We start from the raw sequence: 21,453 nt of genomic DNA, 5'->3' as shown, positions 1-21,453 counted from the left end.
CCTAGTGTTTGACAGTTGAAGATGTTGGCCCGCCCAGAGAGATTCAAGGCCAGAAAGTAAAGATGATTTTTACCCTAGGAGCTGATTCTCCATTTCGTTCAACGAATTCAACAGCTGTTTGCAGTGCGCAAGATGCTGTAGATTCTGGAGATGCAACAAAATAGACAAAACTCCTTGCCCTTAGGGAGCTTACCTTATAGGAAAGGAAAACAAGTCAGCAAGCAAGTTAGCAAATTATATCATCTCAAACGTGATAAAGCGGTCTAAGGAGGAAATAAGGTAATCAGAGGGGATCTTTCCAGAATATATGCACGTCTTGCTTTGTCCTTGAAGATGGTAATTTCCTAAAAGGCAGGGTCGATATCGTATGCTTTTTCTAATACCCCATGCTTACTAAAAATTTTCAATTTTAATTAAGCTGGCTTTTTAAAAACAATCACCTTATGAATTACAAATGGAGCATGGTCTTGGGCTTCCTCTTTCCTCTCCACCTAACTTTCCCTGCTTTTATCAGTCCCACATCAGGAAGACGCTCCTTTTGGCCTGCAGGGATCTCGCCTTCTTTTTTGTTTATATTGTCCATACCTTTTAAGTGATGGTTTTGTTTTGCTTTGTGGCAGCTATACTGAAACCGAGCAGAACCCTACAGGGCCTTCCCAGGGACAGACTCCCCCCTCCCGCACCATGTCGCCTGCTTCTCGGGTACAGAAAAGCTTTAGCCTCCTAGGCCTTCCCCAAGTTCCATGAAGCAAATTTAATCAGAGAAGTGAGAAAATAAATACAGAAACAAAGGAAAAACAGTCAAGCAAGACAAAATAATAATAATTTAGCCAAGAAGCAAAGTCAAAAACCTTTAGCTCCTCCTCCGGAGCTATAGATAATATCCTAAGCCACATCCTGGATTTGTTTTGCAGGTGCTTGAAACCCCCACCAGGGGGAAGCAGTTAACCGCATGCTGACCGCAAGCACTTAGACCCCAGACCAGTTGGAACCAGAAGGTTGATGACAGTTAACTCCCTAAATACCACCCGGTTACCTCACCGCCAACCAATGAGAAGAATGTCCACAAGCTGGTAAGGCATCCTCACCTGTACTGTGGCCTTTAAAAACCATTCCCTAAAAGCCATCAGGGAGTTCAGGACTTTTGAGCATTAGCTGCCTGATCTCATTGCTTGACCCCACTTTGGGCACCTTGCAATAAACACTATACTTTCCTTCACCACAATCTGGTGTCGGTAGATCGGCTTTACGTGAGTCAGGTGAGCAGACCCAAGTTTGGTTTGGTAACAATACTTCTTTATACTCTACCACACCTAAAACAGTGCAATAAATATTTCATTGAATTATACTTTTTGTTGGTTTTTACTTGAACTTTCGGTTGAGGCAATAGCAGGTTCAGGGAAAAAATTAAGTTCAAGAGAATTTTTTTAGGTTACATAAATGGTATAATGATAGCTGGGGTAGCTTGTAATTTTGTGCAATCAAGTCACCTTCCAGCCAGACACATTCTCATCAGTGTATAATTAGGGTATAAACAGTGTCAATCTGGGCTGGAACAGCTAGAACCAGGGACTGACTGCCATGAAGATGCCTTTTCTCCATCACTTATCTTTGCTTTACTTTGCACACTGGCTTCATTCTTTTTTCTCTGTATAATGGCTTCCTCCACATGGCCAAAGCAGCTCCTGAACTTTACATTTTATAATCACAGCCACATCCACATGCTTGGAGACTGACCCAAAAATCTATATCCCAAATACAAAAAGTCCTGAAAAGAGATTCATTGGCCCAGGTGGGATCAGGTACACACCCCTGGACTGGTCAACTATGGCAGCAGGGCAAGGTCACATGACTGACCCATTTGACTTACAAGGAACCTCCTCGCCCAGGCCCATGGACAGGTCACGATCTACTGGTATGGCTATCTCCATAATTAGCCACCCAGATGGGGATATGGAGCACTCCTTAGAAAAGGAGTACAGAGCAACTGACCCCACAGATGTCCCACTGCAGATGTTATTTAAAGAGAAAAAAAAGTGACCTCATCACTTAGCCCACTTACCTTAGTTCTAACCTCGGGGAACCCCTGCTAAAACCCAGCCAGCCTAGCATTCGTTCACATGTCTACAATTATCTCAATCGGTAGCATGCGTAAAATTCTTAAAACAGCTTCGCAACCCTGATTTCTGTGTGTGTGGTGGTGGTGGGGTTGTAAATTTGGCATATGCTATACCAAATTTTGGATAGCAGGGTTAGAAAGCAAAGTGGTCAAAAAAAACGGGCCAGGAAACATGCAACAGTTGTATAGTGGTGAGAATCACTGTCCCGAAATAACAGATTCCCCACCCCACCTTTTTGTTTCCTGTTATTCTCCATTACTTCTATTCTGAAATGGTCTCAGGGTAACAGAAATGGTATCAAATGGTATCATTAAAATCAAAGACACCTCATCATACATTGACAGATACATAAGATATTATCAATGTCATTATTACAAGTAGAAGAATAATATCAAGTAACAAAACCTAACAATACGTTATCAGTTCAACCTAGTATTATGAGTGAAAAGTATCTAGTAAGCATCTTTCCTTGGGCTGCTAAACCATAGATATTTTTGGATATCTAATTCAGGTAGAAAATGTTCTTGGAAAACTATGTCATCAACTTTCAAACAAATTGATTCATGCTGTGATTTCATTAGGATAGAGAAACCACTTTTTAAAAAATAGCTTATTTCCCAGATTAGAAATTATACAAAAGAATCTAGAATAAAGTTGGGAGGGGGAGGAGGAAACAATGGAAAGGTGATTTTCCCCCTAAACCTGAAAGACTAGTGAGCTGTTACACGAAAGTGCTTAGTATTATATCCACTTGTTCCAACAGAAGTAAAACCCAGGCTAGGCAATTTCAAAACAGTGGTAATTTTTTATCACTTTCCTCAGCTCCACTTTTATGACTGCTCATCAAATCCAAGTGTTGAAAGGTTTATGTCTTTAGCAATGCTTTTTCCTCTAACAATTTCCTCTTGCTTAAAAATGGCAAACGTAAAACATGTCATACTATTAGTGACATGGGATCAGAGCGTCTCTTTAGGATAGGACATCTTCATTTCAGGGTGTCCTATTCAATAAAGATGTCTCTTTCAATAAAATTAGGCTTAAAAGGTAAAATTTCAGTGGGTATCTCTCCTACCCACACCTAATCTTCTGATCATTCTTCACCTTGTCACGCCCACCCTCCCTCCCACTTTATCCACTTTCTCCAACAAATTCAGTTATCTTCCAATCCTTCTTCCCTCTGCATCCTATTTCTCTCCCTTCTCTTGCCCACCCACTTTCCATCATTTTTCTCACACTGCCCCAACTGCTACCATCCCCGCTGGGAAACAGAGCCTCCCTTCAGACCCCAAGGCAGCCCATTCAGATGGGTCAGCGTGAGAGCCAACCCTGCCATTCCTCAGCCCAAGGAAAATCAACAAGTACCTCTGATACAATTACAGCTGCACCAGGATGCATAGCCATAGAGGGAACAAAGCTATAAACATACATGCTTCAGAGAGCCCGCAAGCTTTCAAAATTGACTTTACAATGAGGATTTGCCTATTTTATAGACACTAAAATCATGCTGGTTGTTTGAATTTACATAACATGTTTTCAAGTATAAATGTGTGTCTTGTACTATTTGGAAATGGGGCACACAAAGACAGGATGGTGCCATTAGTATTGGTTGACTTTATCTTCAGAAACAGTGATGTTATTCTAGCTGGTTTCTCTTTGTGAGTGATCTTTATGGGGCTGTTAGACTGCTTTGTTCTGTTTATGTAGGTAACTCAACACATTGTGCAGGATACCACATATGGCTTCTGCCTGGCTTCATCTGTGAAGATGCAAAAACTAAGCCTGGAGAGAGGAAAGATCCTTATTTTACTCCTAAAAAGGCTCTTCAAAGTGGCTGTTTCTTCTTGACTCCAGTTCCTATTATAACCCACAATTACTCACTCCCCACGTATTGCTCAGGCTCCTCTATCTCCCTCACCCTGGCCCTAGCAGTTCCTGTAAATATTCCCTGAGGAAATATATATATATATATATATATATATATCTCCCTGAGGAGGTATAGGTATAGGTATAGATAAAGACATAGATATAGACACATAGATACTGTCAAAAATAGCACAACTAAAACCACCAAATCAATAAAGAGTATTTAGTGAGAGCTTGTTGTGCATATAAAAACAGTTCTCAAACTGGGAGCTTCCAAATTCAAAGATTGATATGAAGTTCATGGGCATGAAATTAAAGGATAGCTTATAAAGTGAAGATGAGAAAGTTATTAACATTTACAATGAGTCGTTATTACAATGGGGGTTCCAGATGGCAGCAGATTGGTTAAAAGTGATTCTCTCACACCATTTTTAAGAAGATGACAAGTTTTGTTATGACTGTCAGATGCATTTAAAAGAAATAAGTTTGACTTATGTGCATGAAATAAGCTAGACTTAGTTTTGCTTCCATGGCTTACACGGTTTTGTCTGCTCAGGGAACCCTCAAGTTCAGTCTCCATTTTGTATTTCTGTTTAGCAATTCCCCCCTTTTTGGTCATTATCTCAGCAAGCTAAGGGTGTGACCAACTAGTTTAGCATTACTCTTGGTGACCACTGTTGATACAGCCAGGCTAAAGAATCACACGTCCATTGTTTCCAGTCATTGAGTCATCAGGATGGAGGGTCATGTAGTTGCTGTTACCAACAGCTGCATCATCATCATAGACATGGGAACTTAGATCACTGAGTTCTTCGAGTTGTCTGAGCCTGATGGATATCATTTGGTGTATAAGAGGCTGGCAAAAGGCATTTAAAAGATACAGTGCACTAGAGAGGTTAACATGATGACTATACTCAGAATAACAGCCAAGAATTTTTGAAATTCTCTGGGGCAGAGATTCCCAGAAGCCAAGATTTAACCAACTAAATAACTCAAATTGGTTGTAACCAAATTCAGGCTTTACCTTTTAAAGTATATATATACACACACACACACACACACACACACACACATATACATATTTGCATAGGCACAACATGATGTATTAGCAATCATATATCCTCATGACCACCTAGGACAGGATGAACATAAGGATATTTTAGTTCAGGAGGTGGTACTGCAGGTGTGTCTCCACCTAAGTTAGGCTTCTATATGATGTGAGCAATAAGGTAATTTAATAAGAGGCATTTCTATGGAAATAAAAGAAAAACAAGGGTTAACAGTTCAAGCAAATTATAAATTCAGCTTCTGAGTTTGGAGAGCAGCCAATTGAGAACATTTCTAGATTTTCTAGATTTAAATTCGAAGCACCTCGAGGGGGTCGAATAAGGACGGTAGTTTCAATCTGTGGATTTTCTCGGTTTGCAGCTTAATTGTCTTTGATGCCATCAGGTATTCTGTTGAACTTTCTCGAGCGCCCCACACAGCAACAAGCATGCAGGTTGTCCATACATGAACTATTGTGGTCATTTCTCTGAAGTTTACAAGTAGATAACAAAACCTCAAAGACAATTAACAGGACTAGAATCTGATAATGACTATGCCATGCTTTTCTATACTTACCTGCTAGGAGAGATACCATGATAAGCATAGTTTGCTAGTGAAACAATTTTTTCCATAGTCATCCCATTTTTATCAAAGATATTTATAGTGAAACTAATTTGCTTATAAAAATAAGTCATCTTATTAAACTTGGATGGACTATTTACATAAATGTAATAAGAATAGTAATTCTATGCAGATTCTCAAACATGACATTTCAGTCAAAGCCTTGGTAATATCCAAGGGGCTTTATTGGCTCCATAAAGTCAACTTTAGGTCTTTAAAACTGTCTGGTAATAAGGAATTTCAGATTAGACCTTTAAAGTCTCTTTAGTAAGAAGCCAAGCTAAGGACTTGTCTAATTGTGTCCTGCTACGAGAACAAATTCTTATTGAGTTTCTATAAATATATATGCTGTCATGAAAATAAGAGTATTTACTAAGAGTTTCTGAATTCTGGAGGAATTAGGGAGAAAAAGATAAATGTTTTAACTTTTGTTTACAAAAGTATACTTTATCAAATTGCTGTCAAGTTATAAATATTAATAGCTTAAAAGAGAGGAGCAAAAGGGGTCCTTTAAATCTGGAAAACAAAATATTAAACAACCAGCAATATTTTAAGTGGTCTTAAAAATTATAATCATCTTCATAAGTTCATTCAATTTCCCATAATTAATTTTCATTTTGCTTCATTTGGGGTTAGTAGCTTTATGAATCAACCACTTTTCCAGTAGAGTCTTAGAAATTCTTACCCAGTTCAGTGCTATGATCTTAAAATTATCAGAAACCTGTATTCTAGAGTACTTGTTAATGTCTTTTCCATGAATCTCTTTGAAGATGAAGCATTTTGCCTGTAGTTGATTATAAATGCTTTCAGAGAAGAATCAAGAGTAAAACAGTAACTGTAAGAGACAAAAGACTTAAAAACAGCCATGGTTAAAGATCTAGTGAAAGTTTACCAAAAAATGATGCACAAATTATTTTGTGATATACAATATTATAAAATAATAACTGGAATTTTGACTGATAACCTTATACCAGGACATATCAGATTTTTAGGAATTTCATATAATTTCTAGAACACATATTAATATTATATACTACGTAAATATAATCTGAGAAGGTCAAACATTACTTTTTATTTGATAATGCTTCTCATGCAATTTATTATCAAATAAGTCTAAATAAATTGAGGTTTCTCTTTATAAGGAGAAAGAGCAATTTTTTTGAGAACTTCCAGGGGCCTCTGGAAAATCCCAAAGTTAGTTTGAGGTCAAGAAGATTTCATTAAGAATTTGATTTGGGGAAGTTTGTTAAAAATGTCAAAAGATTTGAAACGATCAATTAGGAGCGTAAGTCACTATGATATAATACTTAGTTATCTGTTTACCAAAGTGATAACTGAAAGAGTTCAAAGGCAAATATAGTAAGTTATATAGCTGTAAAAAACCTTAGCTCTTAAAACTGAAAAGACTCAGTTTTCCTAATTAATCAAAGGCCTGATAAAGACAATATGGAACACAGGAAATATTTCCCATGTCACAGAATCCTTGTTTCCTAGGCCAATGACATTAAAGGTAAAGAAAAACATTTTATAATATTATATTAAGAACAGACCAATAATCTTAGAAATTTTGTGATTTTAACAGAGAGAAAATTAAACTCTAGTTTTTTATCAGTATATTACTGAGCTCATTTTAAAAATCCTTGTAAATAAATCTATTCAACATAAAATTTCTCTTCCACAAACCTTTTGCATCTTTCTATATCCACTTCGGTTTTGTCTTCTTTTTCCTTTCTTTTTCTGAAAAAACAAACAAACAAACAAAAAAGTCATTTTATTTTACACATTACACTTTCTCCTTAACAAAAACACATCCTATATTCCTTGCATACTCCTCATATAAAAATATATTTTACTGTAAATCAACTATACTTCAATTTTTAAAAATTACAAGTTCAAACCTCATAATAAGGATCACTTTGATGTTCCAGATCCCTAGAATCAGCAATATTTTCACTATTATATTGATTTCTTCCAATCAATGTGAGGGAGACCAATGTCAGTTTTCATTTCTTTGAATCAAAGTGAAAAACTGTACAGGAAGAATAGTCTAACAAATAATGTTCATGTGCTGTTGGCTGTCAAAGAGAAGAGTTAAAGGGAAAGAGAAAACCAGACATCAGCTCCTCTCCCTACAACACACTAAACAACCAGCTCAGGTGGTTTTGTGTCCTATTCACTTGTGCAGTAACGGTCTATTATTTTTAGGATGTAGAATACACCTCGCTATCCTTAGCAAGGAAACAGAGGAGCCAGTCTCATAATGAATAAGTGCTCTGGCACTTGTAAGGGGTTTGTATCCTAGGGTTTAGGCCAATGAGTTTAATTTCTTAATGCTAGATATTCAGGGGCTTTATGGAGACTGGATAGAAGTTCTGCTGACAGAATTAAAGGCTATGTGGCTGTGACAAAACTAAGACTATCTCAGTTCTGCTGTGTTTTGGAATTTGAAGAGAGAAGAGAGTATGTAGAAAAATATGCAAACACTGAAAACTGTTCTTTTTCTTTTCAAATATTTTATGGAGTTATTTTTTTGTGAGGAAATGAAATAAACCTGTACTTATATTTTTTAAATCTGATTTTCTTCCCTTACTTTGTATACAAAGTTGTTTTCCTTCACTCTATTATTTCTAGTAGCTCTATTTTTACATATCGATTATAAATTTTAACTATGAGTAACTTTACTTTCCAGTGAAAATTACGAAGCAGGCAATAGTTAACTATCTACCATATATTAGCATCCCATAGTAAATTAGCAAATTTATAAAATACATAATTATAAAAACATACTTTTTAAAAACATGTTTTTCATAGTATAATATTTAATGTGGTTTTAATGTGGTAAAAGACCCAAATATCATTCGTCTCTGTAAAAATTAAGAAAAGTAAATAAATTTAAATTTCTGGTTAGTGGTCAATGTAAATTATCTTATTTGGAAATGATCTAGATAATAAATATTCATTATTTAGTTTACCTTAGTATAAACTTTTATCTTATTTACATTTATTTAAATTACTTGTTTTTAACAATTATGCTTAGATTAGCCATCAAACAGCTAGCCATCATCTTAAGTTATTTTGTAACATTTCTGAGAGTTTTAGGAATACTTAATTTATCTATGCACTTTCTCTTTAAGCCAACTAAGTAGAATTCTTTTAAAAATATCATATATACATGCGAATTCCCTGGCGGTCCAGTGGTTAGGACTGGGCACTTTCACTGCAGAGGGCTCGGGTTCAATCCTTGGTCAGGGAACTAAGATCCTACAAGCTGTGCAGCGCAGCAAAAAAAAAAATCATATATGTATATAATATACATACACATATGGATACACATAAACATGTAGACAGACACAAACAAAGGTCTTATAGTTTTCATTTTTAAATTTTAGCCATATCTCAGGTATAATAATACAAAACTCAAAAGAATCTGGATCCAAATTGTGTTTCTGGCCCACAGACTAAGTTAAGGTTACTTGCTCAGATGGCCAAGGTTTTTTAATGAAGATTTTGTTTGTGTGTGTGTGTGTGTGTGTGTGCACGCACATGTACACTGTAAGGATTCTTTTAGAGAAGCTATTTTTAGAGTCATTTTGTCTCTTAGAAACTTCTGCATACCAATCAAAGAGTATCTTCCATCATCTCTGAGAGGTTTGCAATCCTCTTTTCAAGGGCACCCCGTAAAGTGGACACTCTTATCTCAGTTAAAGTTTCCCCAAAGTGGCCACTACAGTTCCAAATTATCCTTTGTAAAGTTCACCTATTTTTCCAGAAAGGCACAAGATCCTGGTCCATAGTGGGTATACATACAAGAAGCAGGAGTCTTTCAGAGAGGGGGAGAAGGAGATTTAGATGAGGTGGAATCTATCTCTTCCTTTTGATTCACTGAAACAATCTATGAGGAGCTCAGTAATCCTACCACTGGCTAAATCCCAGGCAATCACAGGTTTCTCCCCTTTCAGACAGAAGGCTGACTTACCAAGCAGCTTCAACAAACAGGATACAGGTATGCACGATAGAAGTCAGAGAGCTCAACACGCAAAGAGAGCAGCACTCGGGTTGCAAGGTTGGCAAAAAAGCAGTGAGCTCAATGGGCCCTGTGGGTACCAGCATGTGGTTGCTCACTGGCCTCAGAGGATCCCACTTCTGATGCCAGAAAACTGTCAAAAATCCAAAAATAACACAATTAAAACCACCAAATCAATAAATAGTATTTAGTAAGAGTTTGTTGTGCCTATAAAAACAGTTCGCAACTGAGAGCTTCCAAATTCAAAGATGGGTATGAAGCTCTGGGGCATTAAATTACAGCAAGGCTTATAAAGTGAAAATGAGAAAGTTGTTAACATTTACAATGACTGGTTATTACAATGGGGGGTGTTTCCAGATGGCAGGGGATTGGTTAAAAGTGATTATCTCATACCATTTTAAAGACGATGACTTAAGGTTTTGCTTTTTTTTTCTTTATGACTGTCAGAGGCATTCACAAGAAATAACCTAGGTTAAGTTTCACTTATGTTCATGAAATAAGCTAGATTTAGTTGAGCTTACTGGCTTAAATGGTTTTGTCTGCTCAGGGAATTCTCAAGTACAGTCTCCATTTTGTATTTAATTTTAACCACACTCTCACACTGAGAGCATTCTGCTTTAATAAACTGGAATAAATGTCTCCGGCCAAGCCTCCCAGAGTTTGGGTTTGCTATTAAAGGGCACATTCAGGGCCCGTCAAGGTACCGAAGTCTAATGTTGGGAAACTAGAAAATACAGTGTCACTCGCAGGAAGCCCAAATTGAATACTTTAGTGAATGGAGCTGCTCCAGTTCTAACTGAAGTCTGTGCTTTCCTGTCTGGGTCTATAAGGGTTGAGAAACTCTCTGGGTGAGGGAGTGGGTGGGAGGGAATCAGAGAGGGGTTCACTACCGATGAGGCAGATGCGGGAGACTCAGAAGTCTGTTCAGTCATTCCTGGGCCGAGAGCCCCGCGCAAAGCACGCAGCTTTAGGCGCTTCCTGCTCGTGCCTGCAGTGAACCTGCAGATTCTCTGCATTCCAGCCCCGCCAGCGCACGCTGCTGAGAACTAACGTCAGTCGGATCCAGTCCCCACCGGTTCTCGCGCTTCCCCTCCCTCATGCTGACGCTACCACCATCACGTCTCCTCCCCACGTGCCTCCCCACTTCCTTCTTGGTCACCATAGACACAGACAGAGATTCAATGACATTTGAGGGACTAAGAATACAGAGATGAAAAAAGCACAGTCTTGCAACAGGAGACGCACACAGCCTAAGAGAGAGAGAACAGGGACACAAATCAATATATGACATTAACTCTAATTGAGGAATATGCAAAATACTCCTGATACAGCAAGAGTGAATTATTCCTGGACAATGTGATTTGGACAGTATTTTCCTCACCCACTATATTAGTTTCCTATTGCTGCTGTAACAAATTACCACAAACTTGGTGGATTAAAACAACATAAATTGATTAGCTTACAGTTCTGGATGTCAGATGTCTGACACACAACCCGATGGGCTACAATCAAGGTGTTGGCAGGGCTGTTTTCTTTGCTGGAGGCTCTAGGAGAGAATTCATTTCAGAATCCCCTGCAAACCAGTTCTGGGGATGGCTTTTACTTGGCCAAGCGGCTCTTACAGTCTCAGTTGGAGAAAGTAAGTATAATGAATAGGAGGAATTTTTCTGATGAATTCTAAATTCTTTAAAAATAGAGCCAATATATTAATTTAATCCATTTATTAAGCACCTACTATATGCCAGGTGCTTTGTGGAGTGCTGAGGCTACAAAGATCAATCAGAGAGAGCTCCTGACCTCCAGGAATCCACCACCCAGAGAGAAAAAACAGAAATGTGATCAAGCGCACTGTGATAACCGCTCCAACGAATAATGTACCATAAGATCTCAGAGGAAGCAATATAAATAATGCATTCTGCTGGGATGGAGTGTTGGAGGAATATTGGTGAGGAGACAGGATAGTGGCCTGTAGAGCCACAAAAGAAGGTGACATTTGAGAGTTCTTCTCTTAGAGAAAAAGATACTAAATTACCCAAATTGAATTTTCCAGTTTCATAAATAAACTTTTTATAAAGAGGCTAAGGACATTTTCCAAAGAATTAAATGGGAATGTGTGTGTTTGTTCTTCTGTCTCACATTATCACACATACCTGGTTAATTAAAATATATCATTTTAGTTAAAGGCACTCGTGGAAGGTGGCCAGGTATCAATGTATCAATGTACTGATGGCCCAGCTGCTCATTTCCTGGCAAGAGGGTTCCCTGAATGATCTACCAGTGTCACCATCACTACCAACCCAGATGAAACCTATGCTAGTAGCAACCAGGCCTATGTGTCCTCAGTGGAAATGAGTTGCGTAAGCAAGACATCCCTTTCACTACATTCTCAGAGAACTTAGTTCCACGCCCAGGGAGAAGTAATGTGCCTCTCTCAGGATGGTTCAGAGCTGAGCCCCAGATTCCTAAGGGAGATTCATTGCTTGCTAACATGAACTTTGGCCCTGGGTAGACAAATCTTCAAACCATCTCCCTTCATATGTCATGTTTGTTCAGGACACACCTATCAACTGCCTACTCTATGAGAGAAATTCTGCTTGATGCTGGAGCCACAAGACTGAAAACAGTCCCTGCCGCAGAGGGGCTCATGTCTGGCTTCCTGACTCATTTCACAGATAAGGAAACTTGAGGCTCTGCACTTTCTGGTTTCTTTTTCTGGTCTGTTCATGTTCCCTTCATTGAGTACCTTCCTCCTTTCCTGGATTCACAGAGCCCAACTGAAGTCCCATTTCTTCTAAGAGGATTTCCTGACTCCTGTAATCATTAACTTTTACTTTCTCTACATTTCTATTTCACTGCATCTGACAACTTATCACTTAATTATACTTTGCTTTATATTATTTCCTTAATTATTTAAAGTGTCCATCGTGGAACTCCAATGATATTGTAAGCTTCTTGAAGGCAGGAGTCATCTTTTAAATTTTGAGTCTGGGCACATAGTTAATTCTCAATATCTAGTTAAGATTTAACTGACTGGATGATGGAAACCAGCTCTTGAGCAGTAATGGAAGGAGAGGAATGGTAAGCAATGCTCCCACCTTCAAAAGGCTGGTTTGGTCCTAACCCAGCCTTCAAAAACCAGCTGCATTGGGTTTAAACAACATTTCATAAGAGCATAACATAAAAACAAAAGGGTCCGCATTGTAGATCATATTCACAATCCATCCAATTAAAGATTGGGTCCATCACAGTTTTTTTTTTAAGGATGATTTATTATATGGGAGAACAATGTAAATGCCAAGCTCAAAAGCTAGACTCCCCAGCATCCTAAATTTAATTTAACCACTCTATTATCCATGCATTAATCTAAACCCTTTGAGACGTTTTTAAATTAAAAACAACTTTTTTTCTTATTGCCATAAAGGATTGTTTTTTACTCCCTCTCCCACCCCTATTCCTGGGTTCTGACACCTCCTAGGAAAGCTGGATTAACAGAAGTAGGCATTTAGTAGGGAAAGAGATAGCAACTCTGTAGCATTACAACGCATGAAAGCACATGAATGTTGGCAGTGAGAAGTGTCTGATTTTTTGTAACTATGATAAAAGCCTCTTTCTTTTCTTTCCTTTTCTACCTACTTGCAAGATTCAAGCCCCAAGAAATCCTCAATCCTTTTCTAACCCCTGGCCTGTCTCATCCAGAAGGAACTGGATGACAGACACCCTGCTGAAGGCTATGGAGTGGAAGAAGCCCAAAGGGCTGGGTTTTCCCTGCAGGCTGGAAAAAGACAAGTCCACTACTTTCTTCCGGTCTCTTGTGGGAAGGCTGGAAGTGGACGTTTGGTCTGTGTTGTTTTGTGTCTATACTCTTTTCTCCTATTACAGTAGAGTTTTTCCCCTGGTACTTCAGCAGAACTTTTTCCCTAGTACACTTAGGTTCTGTGAAAAGAAAGGGAAAGGTATAAGGATAGGAAAAGGAAAGGAAAGGAGAAGCAAAAGCAAAAGCCCCATCAGGAGCAGGTTATCTCCCACCTGCCCATGTGGGCAAAGGCTTTTCGCATCCTTTAAACCCCTCTACCATCCTATTGTCAGCCAGGACCTGGCACATTGTAGGAAGGCATCTGACAGTGATGTCTTTCACTGAAGAGAAAATATTGTTGAAGAATTCCAAAGAATTCATAAGGAAGACGAGGATTCCCATTGGTAGAACCAGAAAAGCTTATCCAGAGTCTTGAAGGTTCTATCTTATTTACTGGCTGCTAAACTTGGCACAGTGCCTGATACCCTGTAACTGTATAACATGAATTGATGAAATTACTAAATAGCTGTATATAATAGCTACCATGTATTGAGTACTTATCTCAGTGCCTAACATATTGAAAATATATAATAAATATTTGTTAAACAAAGAGGGAAAAGCAGTAAGGATAATATTATTTATTGAGAACTTATTGCTCAATTGTCTTATTTAATCCTCACAACAACCATAGGAGATCAGTATTCCCATTATTCCCATTTTACAGATAAGGAAAATCAGGGTTTAAAGGCATCAAGAACTTTCCCCAAAATCAAAGTGGCTAGCAATAATTTTCCAAATAGCTATCACCAGACATGCAGTGAGTGGTGTCCTTCTCCACCAGAGTGCATCATCTCATACCCCAGACTTGCCCTGAAAAACTGATGATGCGGGTAGATCTGGGGAAGTAGATTCATGATCCCAGCCAACAGCAATCGCTGCTGGAATCAGGGGATTCTGCACAGTCAGAGGAACCAAATTGGGAAATGAGAAGACATTTTGAAAACTAGATGATCACAAGCCGTCAAATCATAATCCTCAAGTTCCCCTTTCATGTACATAGCATTTTCTAAGCCTTCAGCCAATATTTCTCCCTTTCTGGTTTGTTTCCCCATGTGGACAAAAGTATTCTACATTTACTTTTTACTTTCGTAAATGATAAAGTAATGACACATGGTTCTAACTTAATCCATGTGTTATCATCAAATGGCTCCCCAACATATTGTAAACAAAATGTTTTGAAATTTGTCATTTCAGAATCCTATATCTGAATGTTAATTTTCCTAATCTAGGACTCTTTTCTATCTCAAGCCAGTAAATAAACTCTATTTCTGCTTCTTTCCACTGTGTTTTGGCAAAAATAGATTCACAACTTATTACTAGTTAATTTGATCCTTGTGGGTGGATCTGAGTCTGTTTCATTTATTGGCTAGATCCTTACATACATATCATCCTTATCCACCCCTTGGTCCTGTCCAGCATGGATGCAGTAAATGATAAGGGGACAGAAACAAGTATGAAATTCAAAACCAGATACAAGCTGGTACCGGGGCTACAGGGCCCTTATTTTCTGTAACTGGGGTGGACCATCCCTACTGGCCTGTTCTTGGTATGATACAGTAAGGTCAAAAGTCAAGATAGGGGGAAAAGACATATCAGGTAAATACTTACAAAAACAAAGCTATACTAGCTGTATTTATTTCATAAAAAATCTACTTTAAATAAGAAACCACCATAGTGCTTCCGTGGTGATGCAGTGGTTAAGAATTCGCCTGCCAATGCAGGGGACACAGGTTCAAGCCCTGGTCCGGGAAGATCTCACATGCCGCGGAGCAACTAAGCCCGTGTGCCACAACTACTAAGCCGGTGCTCTAGAGGCTGCGAGCCACAACTATTGAGCCCACGTGCCACAACTACTGAAGCCTATGCACCTAGAGCCCGTGCTCTGCAACAAGAGAAGCCACCACAATGAGAAGCCCATGCACTACAACAAAGAGTAGCTGCCGCTCACCGCAACTAGAGAAAGCCTGTGCACAGCAACAAAGACCAAAACGCAGCCAATAAATAAATAAATCTATTTTTTAAAAAACCACTATAAAAATAAAGAGGCACAAACATGAGAATAGGAAAAATTCACCATGAAAATATAAAAATTCTGAACTTGCTTGCACCTAATGACAGTCAGTTCAAAATGGACTGATCAATTTGACTGCTTTAAATTGAAAAACTTCCATGTGACCAAAGACACTATGAACAAAAAAAATAGCCTAGCCACTGATTTGGTACATGTCTGCAAGAAAAATAACAAAAAAGAGGGGTGGGGAGAATAATAAATTATATAAAAGGGTTAGTACAAATGAATAAGAAAAAGATAATCAATCAAAAATGGATAAAAGTCAAAAAAAGTAAAAAAAATGGATAAAAGTCATGAATTGGCAATTCAATAGAAGAAAAAATATGTGGCCAATAAACACATGAAAAGATCAATATCACATTAATCGAATTCAAACAACAATAAGATACCAATTCATATCCATCAGATAAGCAAAAACCATGAGGTGAAATTACCAACTGTTGATGAGGATGGAGAGCACTAAGATCTCTCATTCACTGCTAGTAGAAGTTGTGAATTGGCAGAATCACTTTGGAGAACAATTTGGCTCTACTTCATAAAGTTGAACCCAAATATTATACCCTTTGACTCAGCATTCCAGTCCTAGGCAAATACCCTATAAATTACTGCTCCTGTACTCAAGGACATATACAAGAATGTTCATAATAGCATTGTCTGAAATGGCAGGGGGGAAAAAAGGAAACAATCTAAATGTCCATCAATAGGAAAATTTTTTTAACCTTGAATCCTCTGAGGATGAATTTGACTTCAATTCATTCACAATACATTGCACAAATCACAGTTTCAAGGTCAGGATTTCTTTTTTTTTAATATACATTTCAATGTTTATAATTTAGTATTTCCTTCTTGTATCCCTTTCACACACATGAATAAGTATAAACATTCCAAATAGGGAAAACATGCACTATTGGGTTGTTAACTGGAGAAAGCTGTGTGGTTCTCTGTCTCCACAATGGCTCACAAGGTTGAAATCCCTTGTTCAATTTACCAAGGTTCAGGTACGGGCCCTCAGATGTGCAAGTCAGAAACTTGATTTGTCACTTCACTAAAGGTGAATCTATGTCCTTAGGAGGACTAACATCAAGCAAGAGACTGATACATGAAATAAGGATACCAATTTCTTAATTCATAATGAGATGTAAGACTGCTTAGGGGCCATGAGAAACCCAGTTATAATCAGAACATTTACTGATGAGCATGGAATCAATTGCATTCAGCTAAGACACATTCACTAGAATGTAAGCACCATGAGGACATTTTTGTCTGATTTTTCCACAGCTAAAATTCCAGAGACTATAACAACACCTGATTCAATTAAAATCTGTTAAATAAATGAATGAATAAGGAGAAACTTAAGTATCCATCTCCACAATATGCAAAGACCGATCTCAACATTCGGCTACTGGAATTCTCACAACAGGGTATTCTTGTTCCAGTACAAGTGCCAGAGCACAAGCTGCCAATTTTGGCATCTGAGATTCTTTTCCTATGCTTCCAGGACTGATCCTAGTAGACAACTTTAGTTGCCTACACTACAGCCATTCCCTTTTTTTTTTTAAGAACTTTTATTGAGATACAGTTAACATACAATAAACTGCATATATTTAGAGTATACAATTTGGTATTTTTTTATTAGTAATGTATATATGGCAATCCCAATCTCCCAATTCATCCTCCCCCAACCCTCCCCGCTTTCCCCATTTGGTGTCCATATGTTTGTTCTCTACATCTGTGTCTCTATTTCTGCCTTGCAAACCGGTTGATTTGTACCATTTTTCTATATTCCACATATATATGTTACTATATATTTGGTTTCCTCTTTCTGACTCACTTCACTCTGTATGACAGTCTCTAGGTCCATCCATGTCTATACAAATGTCCCAATTTCATTCCTTTTTACAGCTGAGTAATATTCCAATGTATATATGTACCACATCTTCTTTATCCATTCATCTGTTGATGGATATTTAGGTTGCTTCCATGACCTGGCTATTGTAAATAGTGCTGCAATGAACATTGGAGTGCATATGTCTTTTTGAATTATGGTGTTCTCTGGGTATATGCCCAGCCAGTGGGATTGCTGGGTCATATGGTAACTCTATTTTTAGTTTTTCAAGGAACCTCCATACTGTTCTCCATAGTGGCTGTATCAATTTACATTCCCACCAGCAGTGCAAGAGCGTTCCCTTTTCTCCACACCCTCTCCAGCATTTACTGTTTGCAGATTTTCTGATGATGCCCATTCTAACTGGTGTGAGGTGATACCTCATTGTAGTTTTGATGTGCATTTCTCTAATAATTAGTGATGTTGAGCAGCTTTTCATGTGTTTGTTGGCCATCTATATTTCTTCTTTGGAGAAATGCCTATTTAGGTATTCTGCCCATTTTTTAACTGGGTTGTTTGTTCTTTTGATATTGAGCTGGATGAACTTTTGGAGATTAATTAATTTGGAGATTAATATTTTGGAGATTAACCCTGTGTCTGTTGATTCGTTTGCAAATATTTTCTCCCATTCTGAGGGTTGTCTTTTTCGTCTTGCTTATAGTTTTCTTTGCTGTGCAGAAGCTTTGAAGTTTCATCAGGTCCCACTTATTGATTTTTATTTCCATTACTCTAGGAGGTGGATCAAAAAAGATCTTGCTGTTATTTACATCGAAGAGTGTTCTTCCTATGTTTTCCTCTAGGAGTTTTATAGTGTCTGGCCTTACATTTAGGTCTTTAATCCATTTTGAGTTTATTTTTCTGTATGGTATTAGGGAATGTTCTAATTTCATTCTTTTACATGTAGCTGTCCAGTTTTCCCAGCACCACTTATTGAAGAGGCTGCCTTTTCTCCATTGTATATCCTTGCCTCCTTTGTCATAGATGAGTTGACCATAGTTTATCTCTGGGCTTTCTATCCTGTTCCATTGATCTATATTTCTGTTTTTGTGCCAGTACCATACTGTCTTGATCACTGTAGCCTTGTAGTATAGCCTGAAGTCAGGAAGCCTGATTCCACCTACTCCATCTTTCCTTCTCAAGATTGCTTTGGCGCCATTCCCTTCTAATTCCTTGCTAAAAGCATCCCAGTTCTGCTCGGGGAAGCCACGTGCACAACCTCAAAGAACAAATCACAATTCATCTTGGCCAAACATAGCATCGCTGTTCCCCTTTACCAAATACTCATTGTCCCAGCCTCCCCTGCAGCCATGGGTAGCCATATCACCCAGTACTGTCCAATAAGACATAAAGAGAAGACTTCCAGAATATTCTAGGAAAGATGTTTCTTTTTAGATAAACAGACAGAGCCTCAGTTGGATAAAGATTTTTGCTCCTGACCTTTCCTCCCTGTTTAAGATGCTGACGTGAGGACATGATGCTTGGAACTGTTGCAGCCCCTTTGTGTTCATGAGATGAGAATAATTCAGAGAATGGAAGGGTTCTAAAAGCCCAGTTCCTAACATGGTTAATTGCTGAATTAGCCCTGAAACTGGCTACCTACATTCTTCTAATTCAGTTTTTTAAGTTTTTATGGCTTAAGCTACTGTAAGTTATTCTGTTAGCTGCAGTCAAAAGCATTCCTACCTGATAGAATGATTAAGGTTGTTATAAGACATACCTTTTCTCTTTAGGTATGTTAATACATTCAGTCAGTCTATAGTCAAATATTAACTGGCCTGGGATACAATGTGAATATCTCTGCTTAATTTTAAATTTTACTTTCAGAGACTATCCTAATCTCACTGATTTCTAATGCTACTACCCAATGTGACAGCACTAAGCATTTCAGGTCTCCTTTTCCCAACACTCCTTTGCCTGATCTATTCCTTCTTTCAAATCTTTCCAAGTTGTGCCAGGTTGCTAGTACTTGTGAACAAAAATTATCTTTTATCATGATAAACAGAAATTGACTTCAGTGCTGAAAGAATCAGAATGTAGTTGATGTTATCAACCAAAGCTGCTGAATTCCACTTGTGGGAGTCTAGATATTATGCTTACTTACTTTTTCTTTATCTCATTCCATTTTTGAGAGGTAAATGTAAGATGTTTTAGGTGTTTCCTTTGGTGATTTCTTACCTGATAGGTATAAGATATCAAAGACCACAGCATCTGTCCCATCTGTTCTTTATTCCTTTTCTCCTCTTTTCCTGTCTTCCCTTGGATTATCTTTTATGAACCCATTTTATCTCCTCTATTGACTTATTAGCTATACGTTTTTAAGAAATTTAGCAGTTGCTCTAAGCTTTACAATATACAACTTTAACTTATCACAGTCTACTTTAAATGTTATAGCATTTAACATATAATGTAAGAATCATATAATAATATACTTCCATCCCATCTCCCCCATTCTTTGTGCTCTTGTGCTCATACATTCTACTTCTACAAATGTTATAAATCCCATAATATACTGCTGTTATTCTTACTTCAAGCAGCTAAGTATCTTTTAAAGACATTAAAAACAAGAAAAATGTCTTTTATATGAACAACACATTTACCATTTCTGGTACTCTTCATTCCTTTGCATAGATTCTTGTGTACATCTGATATAATTTTCCTTTAACCTGAAGAACTTCTTTTAGCATTTCTTGTGGTACAAGTTCCCTAGTGATGAATGCTCTTGGCTTTAGCTTACCTGAAATGTCTTTATTTTGCCTTCATCTTTGAGGGACATTTTCACTGGATATAAAATTCTGGGTTGACAGTGTCTTTCTTCCAATGCTTTAAAGACATTGTTCCACCATCTTCTGGTTTGCATTGTTTTTGATGAGAAACCAGTGATTAGTCTTAACTTTAAGATTTCCTCTGTATCACCTGCTCTGAGAAATTTGATTCTGCAGTGACTTGATGTGGTTTTCTTTGTGTTTATGCTGCTTGGCATTCACTGGGATTCTTGGATATGTTTGTAGTTTTCAACAAATTTGGAACATTCTGAAAGTAAAGTAAGAGAATTATAAAATTGTATATTGTGTTTCATTGTTATAGATTGCTGAAGGTAAATGAAGAGCACTTAACCACTAGTCACAGCTCTTTAACAGGTTTTTGTTTTTCATCATTGATTCAGAGACTAGGTACTGAAAGAAAGTTTAGGACATTGTTCTATCTGCTGTCTTGCCCAGATTCTAAGCACTGTAACTGTATAACTTCCCTCTATTTGATATAATGTTTAAACATCTGTAAAAGGAGAAGGGAAAAAAATGTGTGTGAATATGTTCTGCATAACGCTTTTTTGACATTTTCTCCTGTTTTCACTAAGCCTGTCTCTTTAAAAAAAGACCTCCACATGTGGTTTATAGTCAGAGTGTTAATTAGGTCACAAATGAGGTCCACTTCTAGGGACAGGACTGTAAATAATTTATCCTGGATAATGTGTTCTGGATTTGACCTTGTCTACATGATGTCTGGCTAGGCAGATTTAAAACTCCAGGCAGAGTACAATAGGGATTACAATACTGATTATCCAGCCTCTATGATTACCAGCCTCTGTGATGATTCCTGATTCTATGATCATTGGAGCAGGACTCGTTGGTTGGCAAACATTAACAGAATCATTGCACATTTATTATTTGTGAGGAAGGTGAAGCTTCATAACAAAGGTCAATGAAATGCTAGTTGTATATCTATCGTGTTTCTTCCTCTCTTGCAGTACCCTCCTATAATTACACTTTTTTAATATTTATTTATTTATTTTGGCTACTCTGGGTCTTAATTGTGGCACACAGGATCTTTGTTGCAGCATGTGGGGTCCTTAGTTGTCGCATGCAATCTCTTACTTGCAGCATAAATGCGGGATCTAGTTCCCTGACCAGGGATTGAACCCAGGCCCTCTGCATCAGGAGCGCAGAGTCTTAACCACTGGACCAGCAGGGA

General features: G+C 37.9%; 1 long non-coding RNA gene and 1 other non-coding gene across 2 annotated transcripts; both read right to left on the bottom strand.

Moving 5' to 3' along the window:
• Positions 1–6,990: 6,990 nt before the first annotated feature.
• LOC130842599 (uncharacterized) lies at positions 6,991–20,505 on the bottom strand. Its single transcript, XR_009050487.1, has 3 exons — positions 20,219–20,505; positions 9,628–9,808; positions 6,991–7,388 (listed from the first exon to the last, which is right to left on the bottom strand). It is a non-coding gene; the product is annotated as an uncharacterized LOC130842599 (long non-coding RNA).
• Positions 20,506–21,380: 875 nt separating this feature from the next.
• On the bottom strand, positions 21,381–21,453 carry TRNAR-CCU (transfer RNA arginine (anticodon CCU)). The gene has a single exon. It is a non-coding gene; the product is annotated as a tRNA-Arg (tRNA).

This window comes from Hippopotamus amphibius, chromosome X (genome assembly GCF_030028045.1).
Source record: "Hippopotamus amphibius kiboko isolate mHipAmp2 chromosome X, mHipAmp2.hap2, whole genome shotgun sequence".
NCBI classification, from domain to species: Eukaryota; Metazoa; Chordata; class Mammalia; order Artiodactyla; family Hippopotamidae; genus Hippopotamus; species Hippopotamus amphibius.
The sequence above is the reverse complement of the archived record's forward strand: the minus strand, read 5'-3'. Positions and strand labels throughout refer to the sequence as shown.